The following is a 19,995-nucleotide window of genomic DNA, read 5'->3' as shown; positions in this document are numbered from 1 at the left end:
AGCCGTCACCCCTGCAGAAACATCACACTCGCCTCCACAATTTGTGCACTTAACACTTCAGTTGGCAGATGACAGGTGCCCCATGCTGGCTTCTCCCTCACAGTGATGCTCGGGGCATCTGGCATGGGTGTCTGTCCACGAAGCTCCTCACTGTAACCCCGTGTGACTACACTACTGATACTTTCACAACCACTCACATTTCATTTGCAGCCCACTGAGCTTGGCTTCAGAGTGGATGCTAAAACAGGAAGCGCTAGAGTAAAGGCTTGACACGGGGCAACACTTCACTGCTGCTGATGACACCACCGCTGCTGTGTGGCATCTTAACGTTGTGCATCAGTTCCTTCTTAGTTTGAACTGGAAGGGAAGCGTCTCCGGTAACACATTACACTAAGGGTCCCTTTATTAAAGGGCAAGTCACCTCCTACCTGAGTCTTACTCCCCTCCCACTTGCTGTATGAAAAATGCAAGAGATCCTGTTGCCTGGCAGACCGAGGGCAGAGCTACTAATAAATACACAAACACAGGTGCCCTCAACAACACTGTGACATAGTAATGTACCAGCTAACACCATTGAGTACCATTTAGCCAACAGCGATGGCAGATTTAAATACAAAAGCAGTGCAGAGTTTTTACCTGATGACCGCGCAACACTGACAGCGTTTGGAAGAATATTGACATTTGAACCAAAATGCTCGACAGTGCCAAATTATGGACTACACGTGTCTGCAGCACAATTAGACACTCATCTATATGGTTTATTAGCAAAACAAAGTTGATTTGGGGATGACTTGCTCATTACTTAGTGCATTATTAACTCATTCGCTGCCAGCCGTTTCCTGATTGGTAAAGCCCTTCGCTGCCAGCGTTTCTCACCGTTTTTACTGGTTTTCTAAGAGTCACAGAACGTTGCGCGCTAGGATGATGTTGACGCCAAAACAACCAAAACAAAGCGGGGACTCACCTCTTACATCAGGAAGAATCCGCATGTTTCGAGCTTTATTCGTTCTTTCATAATCCGTCGTTGAATTGTGATCGGCAGAAGCTTCTCCGGTTTGCGCCTCACTTTTTTTTACAGCAGCGGCCCAAAATGATCTCCTAACACGTGGATTTTCTGCTTCCTGATCACGTGACGTGTGACGTACGCGGATGGAGATCGGCTTTAGAGCTGAGATGTTTGTTCTCTCAGCGCGGGGGCTCGTTCCGACGCCCACACAGTGAAAACAATGCCATTGGCAGTGAACGAGTTAAGCATTAATAAACCATTAAATAACGTGTTAAGAACTGCTTTCATGCATTACATAGCATTACTAAACCACCTCTGGTGGTACGCCAGGCTTCTTCACTGGCACAGTTTAAATCCAGCCCGAAGACACATTATTTAAATTTAGCTTTTGGTCAATGATTGGTCTTTTATGCTGTGACTCTCTTCTGTTTTTACTGACTTCTCTTTTTATTGGCCGTTTTCAACTTTTGTTTTGATTTTAGGTGTTTCTATTTTATGACCGTTTTAATCTGTGTTTAATCTGTACGTATGTGAATTTTAATGGCTTTTTAGGTTTGACTCTGTGCAGTGCTTTGGTCAGCTGACATGCTGTTTTTAAATGCGCTGTATAAATAAAATTGGATTGGATTTGATTGGATATTATTTAATGCAGTATTAAGCAGCTAATTAATGTCTGTTACTGAACCTTAGTTAATGCAGTACTAAGCTTTAAATAACACTTGCATTATTGCATGTGTTATTTACCATGTTAAATAATGTGTTAATTAACCCTTAATAATTACTCAACTAATCATTTATTATGGTTGTCTGTTTGCAACGAATCAGCAATAAGTAACAGATAACTAATGCATCCACTCATCCTACCCTGTAGTTTGGATGTTACTTGGATAGGCATTAATAAACAATTAATTAACGTGTCATTAATGCTGTACTGTGCTTGTCACCAGGAAGCCCTTACCTGACCTTAGGTAAGGTAAAAACACTGATCCCCTTTGGAAACACGTTCTAAATGCTTAATAGACTCCTAAACATTACTTAACCATAATTCATCACTACTTGAGTAATTTTGGACCCTTGCTGTATATTGGATCAGTGTGCTGTACTTTCTTTTAGGTTGTTTTGTAAACTAAAAAGCTAAATTGGGTAAAAAAGTAAAGTCTCAGTAGTTGTCACAATGGTGTGTGAAATTTGACCCATCCCCACGGGGAGTGGGGAGCTGCAGACATGGCTGTGCTCGGGAACCTTTTAATGGTTTATCCCCCCAATCAAACCTCTTAATGCTGAGTGTCATGTGGGTGTGTCATGGCTTGTGGAAGGCGTTTAACCCAAGACATGCAGACTCAGCTCAGGAGTCAGGAGGTAAGAAATTAAAGTCTTTATTACACAAACGGGAACTAAAGTAGCACTGAAAACCAGTGAATGATGCCGAGGGCGATTGTTCAGAGTTCTTAGCTCAGCGAGCTGCGGGGCAAGCGGGGTGCCAAGGAGACGAGTGCAGCGATCCAGCCGGACGGGAGGTGAGGAAGCAAAGAGGTGGAGGAGGATGAGACGTGAATGAGGATCCGTGGTTCTTAGCAGAGTTTGGTGAAGGTTGGGGTGGTGATCCTAGGAGGGCAAACAGACGGAGCTTCAGGAGCAGGTTCAAAACCGTAATCCAATAAACAGTCCAAGGTCAAAATCCAAGTCATCCAAACATGCGAGGTCAAACGAGTACGAGTGGCAGGCGTTACCAATACTGGAGTAATCATCCGGCTTCGAGTAGTGTCTCCATCCTCCTTTTAAACCCGAGCTCCAAATGAGTAACTCAGAACAGCTGGTACCTCTCCGCTCCTCACCTGTGAATCACAGAACCCCAAAGATTGTTAATTGAGGAGGAGGACTCACCTAGACCCGAGAGCGATGACAGGGTGGGCCCATCTTTGGAATGTCTTTGGTAGGACCTGACCATGGACATGAACCCATGATTGTCCAGTCTCAGGGCGGACACTCATACAACAGAGTCACTGAGGTGGAAATGAACATTGATTTGAACTGTTCTGGTCCCTCTACTACACCATTCTACCAGTGATAAATTATGAGTGACTAGTCTTGTAGGGACATCCACACAGAACAGCCCAAACCAGCCAAGAAATACATTTCACATCCCTGCTGGCTTTGGTTTGCTTTTCTTTGCCTTTTTCTCCTTCTATTTCATCCCACTCTTCTTCTTCTTCTTCTTCTTCTGTCTGGTGACGAATCAGCACTGGAGTCAGAGCCATCCTCATAGTCATCTTCACTGTTTATCTTGGATCCCTCCTCTTCATCATCTTTGTCTTCTCTTTGTGAATGTTTAGCCCCTTTGAGGCTTACCAAAGCTATGAATGCACAAACAATAACAACAAACACAGGTATGCGTTAGGGTTCAATTCAATTTAATTCAAGTTTATTTATATAGCACCAAACCATGACAAGAGTCGTCTCAAGGCACTTCACATAAAAACATTCCAATTCAGGTCAGTTCAAGCCAACCAGAAATAAGGTTTCCTATATAAGGAACCCAGCAAATTGCATCAAGTCACTGACTAGTGTCAGTGACTATACAGCAATCCTCATACTAAGCAAGCATGCAGCGACAGTGGAGAGGAAAACTCCCTTTTAACAGGAAGAAACCTCCAGAGAATCCTGGCTCAGTATAAGCAGCCATCCTCCACACACACACACACACACACACACACACACACACACACACACACACACACACACACACAGATACACACACACACACACACACACACACACACACAGATACACACACACACACACACACGCACACACACACACAGATACACGCACACACACACACACACACACACACACACACACACACACACACACACACACACACACACACACGGTCCGTGGTGAGCTCCCTGCACATAACCTGTTTTCTCTGAGCATTGTTTCAGGTGGGCGTGTCTGAGAGCCACCAGCTGCAGCTAATCCTGTCATCACGGTCCAGGGGATTTAAGGAGCAGTGTGATTCTTCACTTCGCCAGATGATTGCTCAGCTTTGGGTAGCTCTAGCCTCTGACCCGTTTTTGATCCTGTGTTTTTCTAGTTCCTGTTTGTTACCAGATCTTGAGAATTATTTGCTGGATTTCCTGTCAACCAGAAAAGACCCTGACTTCTCTTCCCTGCTCTGCTCCAGGTTTCACTCCACACTCCACCATCTCCATACCAGCTCGGATTCCTGCACTTCATATCACGCTGTCTCCTCCCCTGGCCGCCCACTCTCAGCCACTCACCTGCACCCACCAAGCCTCTGCTCCTACCTCCTCTCCGATTCGACAGTTCCTCCTCCTTCTGGAGCCTTGCTGCTCACCCGGACCTGACCTAGCCCTTCCTGAGGCTCTCACCTCTACCTACATCAGTAAGCTCCCCTCCTCAGATTATCCTCCATCATTCCCTCCATATACTCACTCTTTCTCCCTCCTCAGAATCCTCTCCTGGAACCTTGCTGTCAGCCTGCACGTCGTCTATTCCCGTTCTTCTCATTTAATATTAAAGAACGTTTTACTTAATTGCCGGTGTTTTGTGGTGATTCTGCATGTCATGGGTCAAAAGAATTCCACCCGCCATGACACACACACACACACACACACACACACACACACACACACCAAGTAGTGTTTCTATTGTTGCATTGTGATTTCTTAGTAAATATTCTATTTGGTGAGAGATAAACTTTATTGTATTTAGTGTATAATTAAACGGGTAAACTAGTAGTAGCACATTCAACGTCAAAGAAAGTAAAAAGGTATAATCAGGAGAGGGAGAATGTTTAAGTGGTTAGCAGCAGTGTGCTAGTCGATGGTCCCCTCCATGAGGCCACCACAGCTCAGCAGAACATCGTTGTAGCTTCTTCTGGGGAGAAAAACACTTAGAGAGAAAATAAAGTTAACAGCTGAAATAGCAGGAAATAATACAGTTAAAGAGCAGATAGTAGAAGAAAGTAGTAGAGTGTGAAAAAGTGATCAGTGTATCCTCCAGCAGTCTAAGCCTATAGCAGCATAACTACAGAGTTAACTCTGGATAATCTATCCTTTTTAGATGGAGGCATGTTGGAGGCAGGGCAGGGGAGAGCCGTCTTTACCGACTGTACACTCCACCTCCCTCTACTCCCCCACTTGTCCAGATCTAGGCTAACATCAGATTTTAACCATAGACCCTATCAAATAAAAATGTTTTAAGCCTAGTCTTAAAAGTAGACAAAGTGTCTGCCTCACAGACTAAAGCTGGGAGCTGGTTCCACAGGAGAGGAGCCTGATAACTAAAAGATCTGCCTCCCATCCTAAGTTTAGATATTCTGGGAACCACCAGTAGACCTGCAGTCTGAGAGTGAAGTGCTCGGTTAGGAACATATGGAACAATCAGATCACTGATGTATGATGGAGCTTGATTATTAAGAGCTTTATATGTGAGAAGAAGGATCTTAAAATCTATTCTGAATTTAACAGGTAGCCAATGTAGGGAAGCTAAGACAGGAGAGATATGATCTCTCTTTTTAATTCTCATCAGAACTCTAGCTGCAGCATTTTGGACAAGCTGAAGACTTTTAACTACATTCTGTGGACTTCCTGAGAGTAATGGATTACAGTAATCCAGTCTTGATGTAATAAATGCATGAACTAGTTTTTCAGCATCACTCCTGGCAGGGCCAGATTAACACTTTGTTGTACCCTGGGCAACAATATTAAAGGGCCCCATCATCACGACCCAAGGATCACCATAATATGGTCACATACAGAATATTTTACTGTAATATGCAGTAAATATACTCAGTACTTGAATGCCTGACATCACGTAACCCGCTCAGGGTAACCTTTCCACCTCGTGTGGACTGACCAATGAGGATAGGCACTTAACTTGAGGCCCTCTCTTCATTGGTCAGTCTGCACAAGACTGACTCTCAACCGCTCTCAACTGATGTTTAAAGTCATAGGCAGCGAAGCGTCTCTGTGCAGCGCAAAAGCCCGGGTGGACAGTTTACTATAGGGTGATCATATTTCCATTTCCAAACAAGAGGACAGGGGATCTGTGCCTATGACGTCACACTATGGCAACGCCACACAACGCTGGGACCCATTTTTTTGTAAGAACTAAATTAATACAGATTCTGCCAATAAAAGGGCTCTAAAACAATTTATATGTGAATATTTAGCATATATATTGCAAAATCTCATTTTCTGCTTTAGTGCTGCAACAAGGTTTTATTAATAATAAATTATTATACCTTTTGTTTTACTACAGCATCCGGGTCATTTTGCCTTGGCCCCCAAAATGTCTTGAAACGGCCCTGGCTGTGTGATTGAGTTTTGAAGGTGATCTGAACTTTGTCTGATGTATAAATATTACATGTGCACAACTTATTGCTTTAATACAGGTAAAAACGCATAGTGGAGATAAATCTACCTACATTTTACTTTGTTTTCTTGTTTTTATTTAACTATTTACTGTCCTGTCTGTCTCTCATCTTCCTGCATCTCCTCTAAACTCTCCAGAAAAACTGCAGCCTGGATTCTTACTTTTTCACCTCATCAGTTCCTTTAAGCAGATCAAAGGGATCTCCTGACCGCAAAGCGGAGAGCGCATTTCGATGCTGCGTCAGTGAGGCGAAATCACCGCAGCACAGGTGATGAGCTCCGCAGTAGCAGAGCGCTTCAGGCACAAATAAGACAGAAAGTAGAGAACACGTGCGGACATGAACGATCGTGTGTTATGTATTTTGGTTGCGCCACTTTGAGAATGGACCGTGCGCTGGACGCAGCAGCCTGGAGCGCTGCGCACCAACGATCATCGCTATATGTGCTCTCTGCTCAAGAGTCCAAAAATGATGTAATATAGGTAGAAAACGTTTTTTCCGGCTCCCCCATAATTCGATCCCTGCTCCTGAATGAAAAACCGCACATTTTCATCAATACAAGAACACCCCCCCCACCCCCCGACGCCCGGACAGAGAGTGAAAAGTGGACTTGTCCGGGGAAAACAGGACGTATGGTCACCCTAGTTTAATATAAAGCAGGAGATTGCAGATACAGTATTTTGCTCGTGCCCTTGCTGCCCAGGGCCTGGGCCCTTTAGAGTAGGTGGGCCCTGGGCAATTGCCCAGTTGCCCATATGGTTAATCCGGCCTTGCTCCTGGAAAGGATGCTTCTAATCTTAGCAATATTCCAAAGGTGGAAAAAGGAAATCCTACAGACCTGTTTAACTTGGGATTTGAATGACATGTCCTGGTCAAAGATAACACCAAGGTTCCTTACTTTGTTCTCGGAGACTAATTTAATACCGTTCAGGTCAGGTGATTGACTAAGCAATTTCCTTTTCTAAATTTCAAGTCCAAAGATGAGAACTCCAGTCTTGTCTTGATTTAAAAGCAGAAAGTTTTGAGTCATTCCTGGAACACATATATGAAGGATTGGACTTCATCCCATTTAATCGAATAGTCTCCCAATTTGGAATGGATAAGAATAGCTTTTTAGAATATCACCTAATTAAATCTGTAGTCAAACAAAAATTTAAGCTCAATAAAATAGAACTACAAACACCACCAAGGGTATTAGACTTCTATAATCTCAAACCCTGAAAACTACTGTCTAAAGTATATAAGACACTGTCCAAAATAGACGATAGAATAGTAATCCCTATTGAAAAATGGGAGATGGATCTATCAGTCAGCTTTGACCAGATCTTCTGGTCCCAAACTTGTTTAAAAACTTTTAAAATGATCAGACACCCCAATTTACAATTAATTCAGTACAAAATTCTACACAGAGTACACTATACAGGTCATCGGATGTTCAAGATGGGGTTTGTGTCATCTGACACCTGTACACACTGCACAAACAACGTTCCTGACAATTACATTCATGCACTGTGGTCCTGTCCACCTGTCCAGGAATTTTGGGGTAGAGTGTGTGAAGACCTGTCAAAATGTCTGAAATGTCATATCCCAACCACCCCCTCTCTTTGTTTACTGGGAAACCTGGACGATGTCCCGATTGAAACATCTTTGGTTCGCGTGGTTCTGACTGCCATATGCATCGCTAAGAAAACTATCCTCTTGAATTGGAAAAATAGAGAAACTCTCTGCATCAACCAGTATAGAAATCTTTTGTTAGATCATATTGCACTTGATATAGCCTCTGCTTCCACTTCAGATGAATCTCTCTGGGCTCCTTTGATCGGTTCCATCACACAGCGATGATGGGGGAACATTGATAAGAACTCTTTCTAGTGATAGGCCCTTTACTTTTGGCAATCATAAATGGCAGTCTTACTTCTAGTATGGTTCCGTCCTCGTTTAAGAAGGCTGTTATTCATCCTATGTTAAAAAAGCCGGGGCTGGATGTGACAACCTTAGCTAATTACAGGCCCATCTCAAAACTCCCTTTTCTTTCCAAACTGCTGGAGAAGGTCGTGTATTCACAATTGGTTGCCTTTATGAACACAAATCATGTATGGGAGACCTTTCAGTCAGGGCTCAGGGCAGGTCACAGCACTGAATCTGCTCTTTTAATGGTTTTTAATGATGCGTTCTTAGCCTGTGACATGGATAACGATGTTGTCCTACTATTGCTGGACTTATCTGCAGCTTTTGATACAGTCGACCACGAAGTTCTTCTGGGCCGACTACAGCATTGGGTGGGGATAACTGGGCAGGCCCTCCAATGCCTTCGCTCCTACCTTCAAGACAGTACATTTAGTGTTCAGATGGGTGAGGTGACGTCACCCTGCGTGAGACTTCGTTGGGGTGTGCCACAGGGCTCTGTCCTTGGTCCTCTCCTATTTGCAGTGTATTTGCTGCCTCTTGGGGTCCTCCTTTGTCAGCATAATGTGAAATTTCATTTTTTGGCTGATGACTGCCAGATCTATCTCCCTCTTCGACGTGGGGAGGATAGATCTGTTTCTCCTTTACTGGACTGTTTGAAGGGCATAAAATGTTGGTTGGCTTCTAAATTTTTGCACCTAAATGAGAGCAAAACGGAAGTCATAATGATTAGTCCTGGCAGAAGAAATGGCTCTGGTGCTGATATTGACCTTGGCCCATTGACCCGCTACGAAAAGAAAATAGTCAGTAATTTGGGGATTAAAATGGACTCCTCACTTAATCTTGACACTCACGTAAATACAGTGGTGAGGTCCTGTTTTTAACCTGAAACGACTATCCAGGATCAGGCCTCTGCTGTCCAGAGCTCATCTGGAGTCTGTTACATGCTTTCGTCCTGTCCCGTCTGGACTACTGTAACGCTCTGTGTGCTGGTCTGGCCCAGTGCACAGTTGCACGGCTCCAGTTTGTGCAGAACTCAGTGGCTAGGTTCCTGACAGGTACTAGATGTCGAGAGCAGATTGCCCCAGTGTTGCCTGCTCTGCACTGGCCCCCAGTGCAATATCGAGCTAAATTTAAAATCTTAACTCTCGTTTATGAGGCCCTCCAGGGCAGTGCCCCCTCTTACATTACTGCACTTTTGCACAGGTATGCTCCATCTCGTCTCTTCGCTCAGCCGAGCAGGAACTTCTGGTGGTCCCCCGGTCGAAATATCGATCGAGGGGTTATTGTGCTTTTTCTGTTCTGGCTCCAACTCTGTGGAAGGAATTGCCATTGAGCATTAGGCAGGCACCGTACCTTCAAGTCTTTATGTCTCGTCTAAAGACTCATTTTTATTTGATTGCTTTTCAGCGCTAGGGTTCTTTGAATTGCCCTGACATTATGGTTTTAATACTTCTTCTTTTTGACCAGGATGCTTGATCTTATTTTGTCCACCATTTGTTTTTAGTTGATTAGTCTTATTCTGTTATCTCTCTGTATTTGTAATATTGTTTGCTTGTTATTTTATGATTTTATGTTTTTGTCTTGCTCTTATGCCCAGGTACTGGGAATGTTTTTATGATGATGCTGTTCAGCACCTTGGGCTTCTGATAACGTTGTGGAAGGTGCTTTACAAATAAAATTGATTGATTGATTGATTGATTGATATTGTCCTGCGGGATGATGTGGAGGGGGGGGGGGTCTGAGTTTGGAGTATCCGGATGTTCCATGGAGGTGGGTTCACTGGGGGTGTCTGGGAGGCCGTTGCCCCCCTCTGGAGGTGCTTGGGTTGCCTCGGGGAGTGGACTACTGGTGGTTGTGGGTAGGGCCCCTTGGAGGTCTTGGCGGTCACTGCCTGGCAGCTGCATTGCCCCTGGGCAGGTCTGGGTGGGGGCCTGGGGGCTCAGGGTGTGGGGGTGGCCGGCCCCATGTGGGGATCTGGGCGGGGCCTTGGGGGTCAGGTCCTGACATGTATGCTGCCGGGATGAAGGCAGGAACATGCAGCAGTGCCTGGCCCGGGTTCAGGGGCCTTGGGTAGACCTTGGCTCCTCTGCTGTCCCATCACAGGGGAGGGGGAGGTCCAGAAGGGGGAGGACCCAACCTTACCTGGATGTCCTATGTCTTATATATTCTGGAAGTTGTGCAAATGCAGGGATGGGCATAGATATTCTGCTGGGGTGGGGCTGGGTTGGTGCCCTCAGACTCTGTGAGGCTCTGCAATGCTGCTGCTTTGGGCCCTGGCAGGATGGGCTGGGGTCTCCATGCCCTAGGTGGCATTTTGACAACAGAGGTGCCTATTGGGGCCAGTGGGGGAGCTGACTCCCTGGAGGTCTAATCCTCTGTGCCTCTCGAGGGGGGCGGGGGCCTTTCTGGTTGCAGTCTCCTTGGGGTTCCTGTGTTCTGGGGCAGCGCCTGGATCTCTGGGATTTGGAGCTCCCCCTGTCTCCTACACATCTTTGGGGGGCAGATCTGTGGTCCCTCACACTCTCTGTTGGACGCTTTTATAGAGAAACCTTAAATAAACAAGCGCGTGTACACACACAGGTGCTCACATGGTGCTCTCAAAAGTATGGACTTGGGCACGTTCAACACAGGTCTTAAGGCTGTCGTTGCCACTAAATGCACTATGATTTATTTTCGTGTGATTGTTCAGTTAAACAATGTTGATTTTATATTTCATCATCAGGCTGACGCAGTGATAGCTTACTCCTGATGTATTGTTGTGTGTCCCATTTTTTTCCTATTCTTTCTCTTTCTGCAGGTCTAGAAGCAGACTCTTGTTCATTATTGTCTATTTTTGAGGAACCCCCCCTTTAGTCTTTTCCTTTCTCTTTCACCTCTGTCTCAGTGTCTGGCCGGAATTACAAAGCATTTAAAAACAATAACAATAAAGTTTTAAGTATCAGGCGTGACATTAAAAGCAGACGCTTTGATGCTCCACCTGAGAGTAAATCTGTAAGGCTTGTTACCAGCATTCAGACATCAGTTCTGCTTGCTTCACAGCCAGACAGGACACGGTAAAAAAATGAAGAAAAAAAAAAGCAGAAAGTTTTGAGTCATTCAATTTTTTATGTCTTCAAGACAAGCCTGTAATCTAACTAACCGATTAGGTTTTTCAGGGTTAATGGATAGATATAACTGAGTATCATCAGCATAACAGTGGAAGTTAATTCATTCACACATACACACACTGGTGGTGATGAAGTACAATGCAGCCACAACTGCAGCGCAGGTGCCACCGGTCCCTCCACCCACCACCATCAGGCAAGTTGGGTTAAATGTCTTGCCCAAGGACACAACAGCAGCATTCTCTGCTGGGAACTGGGATCGAACCTGCAACCTTTCAATTAATTGACAACCCGTTCTACCTCCTTAGCTACTGCAGCCCCTAGTATGACTGAATGCTTTGTGAGTTGATCTCTGTGGGGGTAAAATTTCTGGTGCTCCTGTTTCAGGAAATGGAAGTTTGGGAGAGGGGAGCAGAAGATGGCAGGATTTGGAGCCTTACTCTGTTAATTTTTGATATGCTAACACCTCTCTCTGGCTGGTTTCTCAGGGAAATTGCTCATGTTGGAGGCACACCCAGCATGTTTCAAAACAGCCAGAGACAGCCATTTTTATGTGCCTCCCAAAAAATCTTCTTTGAAGTTTTAATGTTTACTGTCTCCGCCATGACGAAATGGGATTTCTGCTCCTAAATATGAACAAATTAATACTAAATAAACCACAAAGTAAAAAGGTCTGCCATGATGCAAACAAAAAGCAAACTTCTTTTTCTTCTTCTCGTATTTTTTATTGACACTAGGTGAACTAAAAATGCTAACCGCTAGCATTACAGCTAACAACCATAAATGCTCCCTTCCTGCTCCACAAAACCCTCTGGTGTGGGTTTTGGTCAGCAGCGCGCTGCAGCATTGTCAAATGTGAAAGTGTTTAAGGTTTGAACTCAACAGTCACTTATGTTAAAGCCCTAGCTGAAAATTTAGAAAACAGTTTTTGCTACTTCAAAATGAGCTTTATTGCTATTATAATTATACAAGTTAGTGTTGCTGCAGTGTCTGAGAACACACCTTCCTGGCTGTTTGGCCTTGAAAGTACCCACCCTCTCCAGTCTTGTAAATAATTGACTGTCCTGGTGTGGCTGGTGCTGACCTACGTGACTTTCATGGATATTGTAATCATACTTGTCATGCCTAGTCCTTTACTTCTTCAATTCAATGTCATAGTTACATCCTTCACTTCCAAATCCCATGGCTGTGGTTGACAATTTAAAAACACGTGTGAGACGACTCCGCTTTCTGTCCTTGTCAATCACAAGAAGTCTGACGTTTCCTGCAGGCCACAGTCAAGACTGCAGGGAACGATTGTCAGGTGGCATTACTGTCCCACGAACACTGCTAAAAGTCAGCTTTTTACATGACAAAAATATTCATGCATTATTTAACAAAGAGATCAGCCACCTTTTATAGAAGGATCACGAGTTCTGAAACGGACGGCTGCTGCAAGACTCCTGGGTGATGGTAAAAAGGCTGTGAGGAGCTGTGACAGTGCTGCTTCAGCTCACACACACACACGCACACGCACACACACACACACACACACACACACACACACACACACACACACACGCACACACGCACACACACACACGCACACACGCACACACACACACACACACACACACACACACACACACACACACACACACACACACACACACACACACACACACACACGCACACACACATCCATGCCTAGATGTGCTTGTCTTCTTCTTGAGCTCAGCTCGGTGGATGTGACTGAACATACCCAGATCTCCTCCTCCTGAGACATGATGGGACCTAAGAGTCGGTTTGCTGTGACTTTCATTCCTGAGCTCTTTGGGATCTGTGGCACCACACACACATTAAACACACAAGTGTTCTCAACAGTTGGTAGACTTTAAAAAGCTAATATTTTTATTCATTGTTGTTTCCCACAACACTGCCACCATATCTGGCTCACCTTTAACTGCCAGGTCTTTCCGCTGCACTCAGAAGGGTCTGTTAGAGGTCCCTCCACCAGAGGAGACTCTGTGTTTGCAGCTTCTGCTCCTGGACTCTGAACCAACTCGGGATCAGACGGGCCACTCCCCTCCTGATGTTGAAAGCAAGACTGAAGCTTCATTTGGAAATCCACTGATTGGATGTGTACCTTGTTTTTATAGATTTGGGGTTTTAAAGTTTCTACTGGTTTCTTTCTCGTGATTTTATGTTGTAATTAAGTGTTTTGTGTACGGCACCTTGGGTACGCTGACTGGCGTTTGAAAGGTGCTTCATAAATGAATGAATGGACTTTCACTGTGAGTCTGGGCTATGGATTCTACGTTTATCTGTGTTTATCTGTTCTAAATGTAATTAAGCTTACAAAAAAGTGCAAAAATTAGAGCAAAAGCTAAATTAATTTCAGATAAAATTCTGTTTACTTTTCTCTTTGAAAGTGCTGATTTAGGGAAACACACCAGCAACCATCTGACCTATAGCAGCGTATCTGCTGCAGATGGGTGATGATCTGTGTCTGCTGGCTTGTTTTGGAGCTGGCGGTATTATGTCTGGCCTGGTAGCTTCTTCAGTCTAATGTGAGCAGACAGCAGGTCATGCTGCCATCAGCTTCCTGCTGACCACCAACCGTTGCTTTAAGCAGGAATCAATAGAGGACCTAACATCACAAGTCTATGAAGAAAATGCACTTGGCTCTTTTGAGAGTGCTTTTAGGCAGCTCCTCACAGGCCCGGTCTGAGGATAAACATAACCCTCACGACTCCCAGTAATTGTTTGTGGAACAGTTCAGACAAACTGGCTGAATGAACAGAGCCTCTCAACGGCGTCTCCTTGTCACCGCGGTGACAGTTACTGTGCAGCAACTGAAAAACATGTTTTCTGCCTCTAAAATCTTTTCATCCCTGTGTTTTCTATTTCTTTGTTGATGCCTGAACCTGGGTGACTCTATCTTTTCTTTCCTCTGGACTAAACTGATGGCAGAGCAGGAGTTAATTGTTCAGGCATGTGTTTGGCTGGCTGGTGGTGAGTGGATGTGGATCAGGTTGGGGTCATGGTTCATGACGACATGCGTTTCACTCTTGGCACCATAAACGGAAGAAAGGCCATGGGAGAGTGTTGAAAACGGGGTGAATAGGGGTTCCACCAAGGCACTTTAACCGATTTCTATACAACAACCTACAAAAGATAAAACCATCGTACACGTCGGAGACGAAAGCGGGTGAAAGAGATGCTGCTTCGTACAAGCTTCAAGTTTGAATGTTGGACACACAAAGAGCCTCCATTTGTGAGAATGAAAAGAAGCCCAGCTCGCAGAAAAAACATCAGCGTTCAAAAGTCGAGTTTGGGAAAACTTCTCAACCCTCCTTTTTAAATGGCCACAACTCAAATAATTCAACTATTGTAACTTTATTTGTTATATAAGATGTAAGGCTTGTTACCAAAGCAACAAGTAAACAGTAAAAAAGCACAAAGTCAGTGATTACCTTTACATTAAAAAGTCAGTGGTTGTACTTACAATTTACTAAACGTAATCGAGTTAATAACTCTGTAGTTTCCACATCGTAAGAGTAATTAGTTACATAGCAACATGACTGTGACGTTACTTTTGTTTTATCACGTTTGGTCATCTCGTGTAGCCCCCACGGCTGACCTTAGCACAGGTCAGGATGCCAACACAATCATCTCCTCAGCTCCCGGGCTATTCTGGTTATTACTGACAAACAATAAGCACTGGTTGTGTATTTTATAATTTATGTAATATCCGCTTTAGGAGCAGCGGGACAAACATTTATCAGTTTCAAATTTGAGAGTGACGTGACAATCTAAACACAACGTAGAAGACATTGTTTAGACTGAAGATCATATTTACACGCTGATCAATACCAGCAGGTTTTAGTTTAGCATCACCACGTAAAGAAAACCAGACCAGAATACAAGACCCGTTTAAGAGCTCTTTATGTCATTCTGTCTCTGCACACTAGCATGGGGGTGCTGTATATTTCCCATGAAGTCGCCCGTGGTAAGGAGCTCTAATCACAAGTTAAAGGAAATTTCAAGGACTTGGAAAAAAACCTGTGCCAGTAGCTCTGACTGACAACCCAAGGATAATTCTCTTCTGTAGAAGACATAAATGTTCCATATTTGATTGATTTTGTTCACCAAAAAGGCCTTCTACAATATCATTATGTTAGAAACAACGTTCAAGTCTATCTCACACAGTGTGGACAATAGTAAAGTATGCTTAGGTTCTGATGAAGGTTCATCCGTGGGATCCCTGACAGCAGCTGCCTTTGACATGGGCGTTCATATCTGCTGACAACAATAGAGGATCATCTCAAAGACCTCAGTAACATTCATCACATGGTTATACTGGACAAAGTGTTGCTTTCAACAACTTCACTTAGAGGAAAGCTAAAGAAATAATAATGAAGATGTTGAGGGTGGAACAGAAACAGTAATTTTAGATATCACTATACTTTGTTTCTCAGTGTTGGGCAAGTTACTTCAAAACTGTAATGCATTATTTATTACTTGTTACCCTCATTTTAAAGTAATTCATTACATTACAATATTACTGATTTTAAAATGTAAGGCATTACACTACTTTTGCATTAGTTTAAGTTACTTTCACCAAAACAACTTCAGTATGAATCTGGTCATGTGACGCTCAGTGAGCTCATGACATATATGTGGAAGGTGATGTGGTGTCTGAGCTAGGATTGCTGTTAAAAACAGTCAGATACAATAACAGTGCTTTAAAATGATTGTTTATTAAATAAAAGCAACAACAATATCTACTTTCAGCACGCTGCCATCTTATATTAACTGAGCAGGGAGTGAGGTGGTGGGGGCTCCAAGCCTATATTTGCCTTGGTCCCCAAATGCCTTGATACGGCCCTGGATGTGGGACTGACTCCTGGGGTGATCTGATTCTATCACATGTATGAATATTAAATGCTTATATATTATTGCTTTTCACTGGTAAACATGTGTATTGGGGATGAATCTACGTACTTTTTTCTTTTTTTCTTGATTTTATTTGAATAATTTCCTGCTCTTTCTCTCTCTGACCTTCCTGCATGCTGCATGTTTTCTCCGTCTTCCAGAAAAACTGTTTCCTAGATTTCCTACTTTCTAACGATCAGCCAAAGGGATCTACTGAACGCAAATAAAAAAGCTTAGTTTGCGCTCCGCTCTGGCAGCAATGAGTTCAAATCACCGGGGCACAGATTATGAACTCAGCTGAGGCAAAGCACGTCAGAAAAGTACATGAAGTACCAGAGAATATGGGCTGATATAAACGATCACAAACAAATGACTTTGTTTTGGTGGAGCGGTTTTGTGAATATAACAGCGATCGCGTGCAGGACGCAGCTGGAGTATTAGAGCCGTTACCGCTGCGTTCTCTCTGCTCATAGAATGTCCACAAAGCTGAGTCTATAAATGATGTCATATATGTGAATACTGGATCTTTTTTCAGGCTTCCCGCAATTTGAATTTTTAGGAAACCCACATCTTGATTCTGGGTTTAAAAATGCGTTGTAATTACCGCGTTACTGACAATTGTACCGAGTACATATTACCATTTTCTTTCCCTGTAATGCCTTACATTACCACATTACAGCAAAAAACTATGCATTACTAGCCTAGTGAACTAGACCAAATTCTTGCTTTGCAAAGAATGGTCTAGGCACGCTCCATTGGAACCTCCGCAGCTCCTAACAGCATTCTGGCTGGCCAATCACAGCTCTCTAGAGGGGTTTCAAACACAAAGAGCTGTGATTGGTCCATAATGGTGGGCCAATCATAATGCTCTATCTGCTTAGTGAACACATCACAGAGCTTTATCCGCTTTGTGGGCCAATCAGGGCACTCTATATGCCTGGTGGGTGGGATGATGCAACAGAGTGAAACAAGCGTATGTCACATTCATTGTCCAGTGGAATGCGGAGATCATTTGAAAGACAACGGTAGAACCCGCCCCACAACCGAGAGCCGTCAATGGAGCATGGCCAGACTAAATAATACATTTATTTAGTCTGGCTTGCCAGGATAATGCATTACAGTAATTAATTACTTTTGTACCGCGTTACTCCCAACACTGTTATTTCCGTACTAAATATAGATAAATATAAAATGTGTATTTAAACTCATCTGAGGTTGATTGACTTACCATGGTTTGCTGTGCTACATGTGGATGCTAGCCTGGTCTGCCAGACCCTCCTCGGGTTAGGTCTGCACCGAGAAAGAGTCTGGTAACTCACAGGTAGAGAGGCACATGAGGGGCGGGACTAGGCAGCTAAATAATAACCAATCACAAAAAAGACAGAAATGCCAACTGAACCGCGTGACGCTGTAGTTTTTTAGCTGTAGTGAAAAAAAGCGTCTGGTGACAGCGCAAATATCTTTTATTTTTTGGAAGAAAGGCTTTTAGCGCTTCTATACTTGGTGTGGTTTTAAAGACATTCGAGTCATTTAGACCAGAGGAAAGAGCCGCAGCGAACTCCGCTGCGGTCTTCGTTGTTTATGAGAAACTGAACGTCGCTGTGTGTGACGTCCGCGACGCTGTCGTTTTTTTAGCTGTGGCTTAAAATGGAGTCTGGCGACATGTAGAACAGAGGAAAGAGCCGCAGCAAACTCCGCTTCAGTCGCCATGTTTATGGCAAACTCGGCGTTGTGGTGTGTGACGTACGCTACTCAGCGCAGATTGGCTCGGTTAGAATTCTCAGGAGGCGGGGTTATCTGAACAGGAGAGTTCCCAGACCCTTTCTCTGTGCAGAATTCAACAGAGGAGGAGTCTGGCAGGCCAGGCTAGGTAAATGCACCAATCCCCCTGAGAAAGGGATCAGAGTGTGTGGCTTCCCTAATGGCACTGAAAGAACAATGGTTGGTTAGGGTCAGCAGGAGCAACTTCACCATCATCAGAGTTCAGAAAAGAGCATACTGTACACTTTTCATTCAGGGCTCCACATATTTACACAAGGACCCAATAAAATGGTAAATGTGAAAGGATGCTGCAGGCACCTTTTGAGGAAAGGCAGTTCACAAAAACAAATATAGTCCAATTGAAAGTGACGCTCTGTTATCACCCAAAACCGAAGAGAGGGAAGAACCCCGCTGTGAGAAGTAATGACGCATGTTAGTCCACTGACCAGTGACCACACATACTGTACATCCTTATAACTGACGAATATGATCCAGGACTTACATTCACTAACTGTTAACACCAGAGCAGGTGTGACATACTCTGAGAATGAGCAGGAACACCAACTGGTTCCAGTTGGATGGATTAAAAAAACAAATAGAAAAGTACAAGTAATAAAAAAGATAAAGTACGAAAGGTAAAAATATGAAAGCCAGGGTCAACGATGTTGGGGGAAAGCTGGTAGATAAAAGTGTTTTTAGGCAAGATTTAAACTCCTGTAGAGAAGGCTCTTACTTCACTGCCAGAGGGAAATCATTCCAGACAGTGTAGGGACCGTTATTGAGAAGGCTCGGTCCCCTTTTCCTCTGAGTTTAGAGCGGGGGACGTCCAGGAAGTCCTGCTCAGCAGAGCGAAGGGCCCGAGTGGGCACACGCCGCTGCAGCAGTTCAGCAAAATGGGGGAGCTCTGCCCTGCAGCACCCTGAACACATGGAGGAGGATCTTAAATCTGGTCCGATAAAACACCGAGAGCCAGTGCAGAGAAGCTAGCACTGGTGTGATGTGGTCTCGCCTTCAGGTCCCAGTCACAAATCTCACAGCTGAGTTTTGGACAAGCTGGAGTCACGCTGTCGTAGCCTGACTCAGTCCAGCATACAACGCATTACAGTAGTTGATGCAGGACATGATAAAAGCCTGTACCACTGTTTCCTCATGTAGTCTGGACAGGAGAGGCGTCATCTTGGACAGCCGTCTCAGATTACAACAACATGCTTGAACGACCATGTTTGTCTGTGCATCACATCTAAGGGCTGCATCAACACAGCACACACCAGCGCCTCAGGATTTTTATCTTGAGAGGCGCTAAACAAAAGATCTTTTCTTCTTCTACATGTTTGTGCTGAGATGGTGAGGTTAGCACACAGGGTTAGGGTTAACTCTAACCCTAACCCACAGCCAAGGGATCCTCCAGGACAGACCGCGTACCACTGACCCAGATTCTGTAACCTGGACCAGGTGACTAAACACGTCTCAGCCTTGTCTCTTTTCAGGAGGAGCCAAAAGGTGCTGGCAGGTAGCCCCTTTCCCAGTACCATCAGCTCCACACCGCGTGGAGCCCAGTCAGCCCCAGCCTGGCCCGGCTGATTCCACACATCCTTGCTTAGGAATGCAAGTGTAACCAGCTTCTGCTTCACTTGGTGTGTCTAGTCTGCTTGAATACACCCTTGACTCTGCATTGTGCTGATGTTTGGAATGAAGACAAGGAGGACTGACTGATTGTTGGCAGTTTATTTCCTGAACAGAAACACAATGGCGTCGGGTCAGCACAGACGAGTTGTTGCACACAGGCTCTGTACAGTAAACACATACAAATGCAGGGTTAGCTCTAAATAACTTTTGTAATTATTTTCAGCAATTTGTGAGAAACATGCTCCAATGAGGAGATTATTTGAGAGACTTAA

This window comes from Nothobranchius furzeri, chromosome 9, assembly GCF_043380555.1.
Source record: "Nothobranchius furzeri strain GRZ-AD chromosome 9, NfurGRZ-RIMD1, whole genome shotgun sequence".
Classification (NCBI taxonomy): domain Eukaryota; kingdom Metazoa; phylum Chordata; class Actinopteri; order Cyprinodontiformes; family Nothobranchiidae; genus Nothobranchius; species Nothobranchius furzeri.
This window is presented reverse-complemented; position numbering follows the sequence as displayed.